General features: G+C 49.3%; 1 protein-coding gene across 2 annotated transcripts in view; it reads right to left on the bottom strand.

The window, feature by feature from the left end:
- ZNF106 (zinc finger protein 106) overlaps positions 1 to 4,353 on the bottom strand; it is a 43,351-nt gene extending 38,998 nt beyond the window's left edge. The window contains exon 1 of one of the 2 annotated variants that reach the window (XM_081857886.1): positions 4,250 to 4,350. The gene's annotated coding sequence lies outside the window, so the exon portion shown is untranslated. Of the gene's footprint in view, positions 1 to 4,249 lie in introns of both variants that reach the window. The other variant, XM_081857887.1, reaches the window with a different exon arrangement.
- Positions 4,354 to 5,603: the final 1,250 nt, after the last annotated feature.

The raw sequence follows: 5,603 nt of genomic DNA on the forward strand, positions 1-5,603 counted from the left end.
AAGAAGGGAACCAGTTTCCTAGAGCAGAAGGCAAGAGTTCTGGGGGCAGATAAAGTGCTATGGGAGGCAATCCCTCAAGAATCCTGGGTCCAAGCCATTAGGGCTGGCCGGCCGGCCGAACCTTTTTCAGACCAACAGCCACATTCCTTCTGGGCAACCTTCCAGGAGCCACATACCAGCAGCAGGTGAAGCCAGAGGCAAAAGTGGAAGGAGCAACAAATGTAAATTTTGCCTTTGTACAGTAACTGAGGTCCTAGACACCCTTTGAATCACCCATGGAGGGAAGCATCAGAATGGAAGGACACATTTCAGGTGGGCAAAAACACTCAAGGGGTTGCAAACAAGGCCAGTGAGAGGTGTGGTCTGGGAAGAGTTCTGAGGACCAGGTAGAGAGGCTTGGAGGGCTGCATTTCGCCCACCCCTGCATTAAGTCTTTAAAGGTAATCATCAATAAGTTGAGCTGTGCCTTGGAGCAAACTGGCAGTCTGAAGACACAGAACAGATATAACATGGTCCAATGGTTATGTGGCCACTAAAATCCTTGCTGCTGCATTCCAGATCAACTGCAGCTTCCAAAGACTCTTCAAAGGTAGTTCCATGCATAACACATTGCCCTTCCTATATAATAAAAAATAAAACATTTATATCCCACCTTTCCTCCAAGAAACTCAAGATAGCCTACACAGTTCTTCCTCCCCACATTTTATCCTCCCAACCATCCTCTGAAGTAAGTCAGGCTGAGAGACAGTGAACTTCATGGCAGAGTGGGGATTTGAATCCAGGTCCCCCAGGCCCAAATCCAACACTCTAACCATTACACTACACTGGTTATTCCAGGGACTGACCAGGACTTTGAGAGGATCACAGGCTGAAGCAGTCGGAAACTCACCTAGGGCAGTCAGGAAACCTTTTGGCTCCACCTTGCTCCAAAGGTGGATGTACCACACCTTTCAGAGGTTAGAAGCTTTTGAGAGTTGAAAAGGACCACATATTGCCCCTCCATACCCAGATCACCCTCCTGTACAGAACAAAAAAACCAAGTCCAGAGTATTCGCCTGGACCTATGGTTGCCATGGAGGCAGAACCTCCAAACCTACCCCACAGCGCTTTTTAGGAAGTAGTGAGTGGTGGACCCAGTACAGTTTGGCATCCATCTGTCTAGAGCAGGGGTCGGCAATTTTTTTTGCCACAGGCCGGTCCACTATCCCTCAGACCTTGTGGCAGGCCAGAGAAGCGGCACGGGAGGGGGGGGAGTTGGAAGAAGAGGTGAGGGGGGCAAGTAGTCCTCCTCCCCACCCCCCAGGCGCTGCGCTTACCTTCCCTGGGGCTGCTGCCACCACTGCCACCTCTTCTCATGGATAGGCAGAGCGAGCTCTCTGGCCCAACAGGAGCACCAGGGCAGTGGTGGCGGTGGGAAGATGAGTGACGCGAAAGGGCTGGCTCCAGAGAGGGGATGCTTAAAATTGCGCTCATCCAGCCCCCTTGCTCCTCTAGGCAGGGTGGGGAGAAGCCAGGAGTAGGGAGGGAGGAGGCACCGCCACGGTGTGGGGGGTGGGAATGGAATGGCGCAGAAAAAAATAGCACAGCCCAAACGAACAGAATCCCCACGCTGATCCACGAACAGTTTGCGGGCTGGATCCTGAAGGCAACTGGGCTTGATCCGGCCCTCGGGCCTTAGTTTGACAAGCCCTGGTCTAGAGACAATGGAGTGCGCCTCCAGGGGCAAAGCCAAACTGCTTAAGAACCACAGTGCCTGCCGCAAAGATCGGTAACTAATAACTGCTGCCTCCCACACTCTTTTTGCTGCGTTAGCACAGAAGTGACCTTTCCGGGGCACAAGCTTGGGCAGTGTGTATGGAGGTCCTGGCATGCCCAGTTGACAAGACCCTCCCTCTCGGCTTCATTGATGTAGTCTAAAGTAAAGCAGAGAAATGTGTTTAGCACCAGCTCGATGGCACTGTGGAAACAACGGTTCCATGAAGTTCACTGAGTGACCTCAGGCCAATCAGTCTGACCTAACTCACAGGGTTGTGACAAGGATGAAATAGAGCGGTGGAACCATGTATGCCACTTTGAGTGCCTCAGCAGAAAGGCAGGATATAAATGTAACAAACAAACTACATAAGCAAATGTTCTGTTGTCTATTCCAGGCGTGTCCAACAGGTAGATCATGATCTACTGGTAGATCACGGGGTGTTCCTGGTAGATCCTGGTTGACCTCTGGGCCATCAGTGATCTCCTTACAAAAAAAGCAAGGATACCCTTTGGATTCCTAAAAAAAGCTCAGGCTCCACAACTTTGGCTTTCTAAAAAAAGCTCCACAACTTTCAGTAGGAGATCACTGCCAGTCTTTTTACGACAATGGGTAGATCATTGCCAGTTTTTTAATACTGTGAGATCGCAGACTATTGGGAGTTGGACATCCCAGACTCTATTCCAGGGGTCAGCAAACTTTTTCAGCAGGGGGCCGGTCCACTGTCCCTCAGACCTTGTGGGGGGCCGGACTATATATATATTTGGGGGGGGGTGAACGAATTCCTATGCCCCACAAATAACCCAGAGATGCATTTAAATAAAAGGACACATTCTACTCATGTAAAAACACGCTGATTCCTGGACCGTCCGCGGGGTGGATTGAGAAGGCGATTAGGCCGGATCTGGCCCCCGGGCCTTAGTTTGTCTACCCATGCTCTATTCCAACCAGAACACCACCTAGTGGAGAAAACCAGCCATAATGCCCACTTCTGCAGCAGACCACAGAACCAAATCATACACCACATAAGAACTCCTGTGCTACATACAGAATTGCAACCTGCCCCTCCTAACTTCACTGGACAGTGTCAACCCAGAAGCTATCACCCAGCAAAATGGTCCAGACAGGCCCATCCACCACCGCTACCTTCACCAGAGACTTGCTGCAGCAGATCCAAATGAGAATCATTTCACACTACAGGAAACACCTGTGCTCAAATCTTACCTGCAACCGCATGCTGGAAATAAATAGCAGATTTGCTTCTCAAATAAGTAAGTTTGGCTGTGCCACAGATAAAAGATAAACTCTTCTCTTTCAAGGAAAATGTTGTCTCATCAAATGCTTTCCTGGCCTCAGTGGTGCAAAGTGCCTTCCATCAGCTTCAGTTGGTGACCCAGCTATACTCTTATGTAGACAGGGATAACCTTACTTCTGTTGTCTATGCTCTGGTCACTTTTGCAATATTTTATACAAGGGGCTACTTTTGAAGACAGTTCAGACACTGTAGATGCAGAATTCAGTGGCCAGGTCGCTCACCAGGGAAAGATGGTCTGCACACAGAACACCAATTCTGTCCTGACTGCACTGGCTACCAGATAGCTTCTGGGCCCAATTCAAAGTGCTGGATTTGACCTAAGAAGCTTTATGCAGCTCTGGACCCGAATGCCTCAGGGTCTGCCTCTCTCCAAATGAACCAACCCAGGCGTTAAGACTTGATTTCACCGTAACTCTTAAGTTTGGGTCATAATTGACAATTACCAGTTTCAGACTTGAAAACAAACTACATATATATATATTAAATTGTACTAAGGGTTATTCTCATTTGTTCTTTGTGGACTGCATTCAACTCTTGAAAGGCTTACAAGTTACACAAACACTTTTTAGAATGATCCAAGAAAATGTGTCAAACAACATTATGGAAGTATTGGAAAAACTACACCTCTGAAGTATTCCCAAAAGTGCCCCAAAGTTTCCACACCACAGTTTAAGAAGCACTAGCAGATGCCGACGCACCCATTTGCAACAGCATATTAAAATATATGCAAAACGTGTACATTAATGGTTAGCCTCCCCTTACTTTATACTAGGATGCTCCTAATTACAATGCTGTCTGCATGGTGCGTACAAGTTGTGAAAGCTATAATGCAAGAAAATTGATGTCTCCGATATCACCCCAACAAGGTTTCTAGGTTAGGCTTTTACTGCCACAAGTGGGGCTTTGTCCTCCAATGTGTGCTTCAAAAGTACAAAATCTCGCGCAAAGGCTGCTTGCACGCTGCCCTCCAGCCTTACGTGCTCGGAAGCCCTAACAACTTCATTTAAGATGGTTCCCCCGAACTGCCCCATCCCACAAACAACCGTAGCTGTAGGTCTCGCATACTCGTGACCTACAGCCACCCCATCTACATTGCCGCCGTGCCTGCGCTTAATCTCAGCCTCTCCTCCTCCCCACGCACTGGAGAGCCAGGCACCGCCCGTCCACCTCTCAGTACTCACAGGTCGTACCCTCCTCACCCCGCTGCGTAGCCCAGGCCCATCGCCCAGCAAGATGGGCTGGCCACGGCCCCCTCCCTCCTCCGCCGCCTTCCCCGCTGCCGCCGCCTCCTACTCCGGACACTTGCCGACCCGAAAGAGACCCGCGGCACAACGCAGGAAGCGCCCCCATCGATTCAGCCAATCGGAAAGCCCAGACCGTACGCGCCTTTGCATTCTGGGAAGAGTAGTTTTCGCGCCTCACAGAACCCGACTCGGCGGCGCTCTTTCCGACGGGAAACGTCTCTTGCGAGAGAAAATTGTGGCCACGGCCATAGGGCGCGGGGCATTTCGGGAGTTGTAGTTTTGCTCCCGGAGGCGGCGGAACTTGGGCACTTTCTGTTGAATTCGATTAGCGTTGCTTCCAGATGGCCGTGCGCGGGAGTGGGTTGTAAGGCATGGATCCTTCGTTGGGACGAGGCCCTGCCGACGCGGTTCACAGTGGGGCGTCTTTCTGAGCTCCCTGAAATGTAGCCATACACAGGGATTAGACATTATGATTCCTACTAAGAAGCCTGTCTTGGAGACGAAGTTTGTCATCCCCGAGAATTCAGCTATTAAACCCAAACTCAGCTGAATAAAAAAACAAAACCTGCGTGCGCAGACAAACCTGAAAGCTAACGCACAAATCTTTATTTATTACACTTTAGCGGGAGAAAGTTGTAATGATTTGCTATTGCCCTTCCAGCCAGTACATGGGACTTTAAGGAGATTTCTTTATTCCTTGCTTAAGTCTGTTTATTATCATATTGTTATGTTCAGAGAAGAATCTGGAAAATTCAGCTATGTCGATCATAGAGGTAGACACACGTCTCAAAAACCTAAACTTAGATTAGCCGATATATCGAAAAGCAAGGACGTCTCCACCGCAGGTATCTGACCTGATGCAACGATTGCCACCGGCTTTGGCACTTTGAATCGATAACCAACTAACGGAGTGGAAAGGAACGCACCAACAAAAACAACTTTCTATATGAGCAGCTGTCTTAGTCTTTGGCAGCAAAATAGAGAGTCTTGTGACACCTGAGAGATCAACAAAGTTGTTATAGCATAAGTGTTTGCGGACTATTGTGCATTGCGTTAGATGCAAGAAGCGTTCCCCAGAGTTATAGGTATGTGTGCACAAGTTTGGGAGGGGAGGTTATAGAAAGCGAGGCCAGATGGAAACCGAATACAGAAAACCAAACAGTGATTCTTGGTGTTCTGGAAAGCGAAAGGAGGACGCGGAGTTTGACAGTCACTCGCTTTCGCCAATAACTCGAAGCGGAAGCGACTAATGCAATCCTGAGTGGGGGTTGCGGAGGAGGCGGGTGTTGTT

This window comes from Podarcis erhardii, assembly GCF_964252035.2.
Source record: "Podarcis erhardii genome assembly, chromosome: 1".
In the NCBI taxonomy this organism is placed as follows: domain Eukaryota; kingdom Metazoa; phylum Chordata; class Lepidosauria; order Squamata; family Lacertidae; genus Podarcis; species Podarcis erhardii.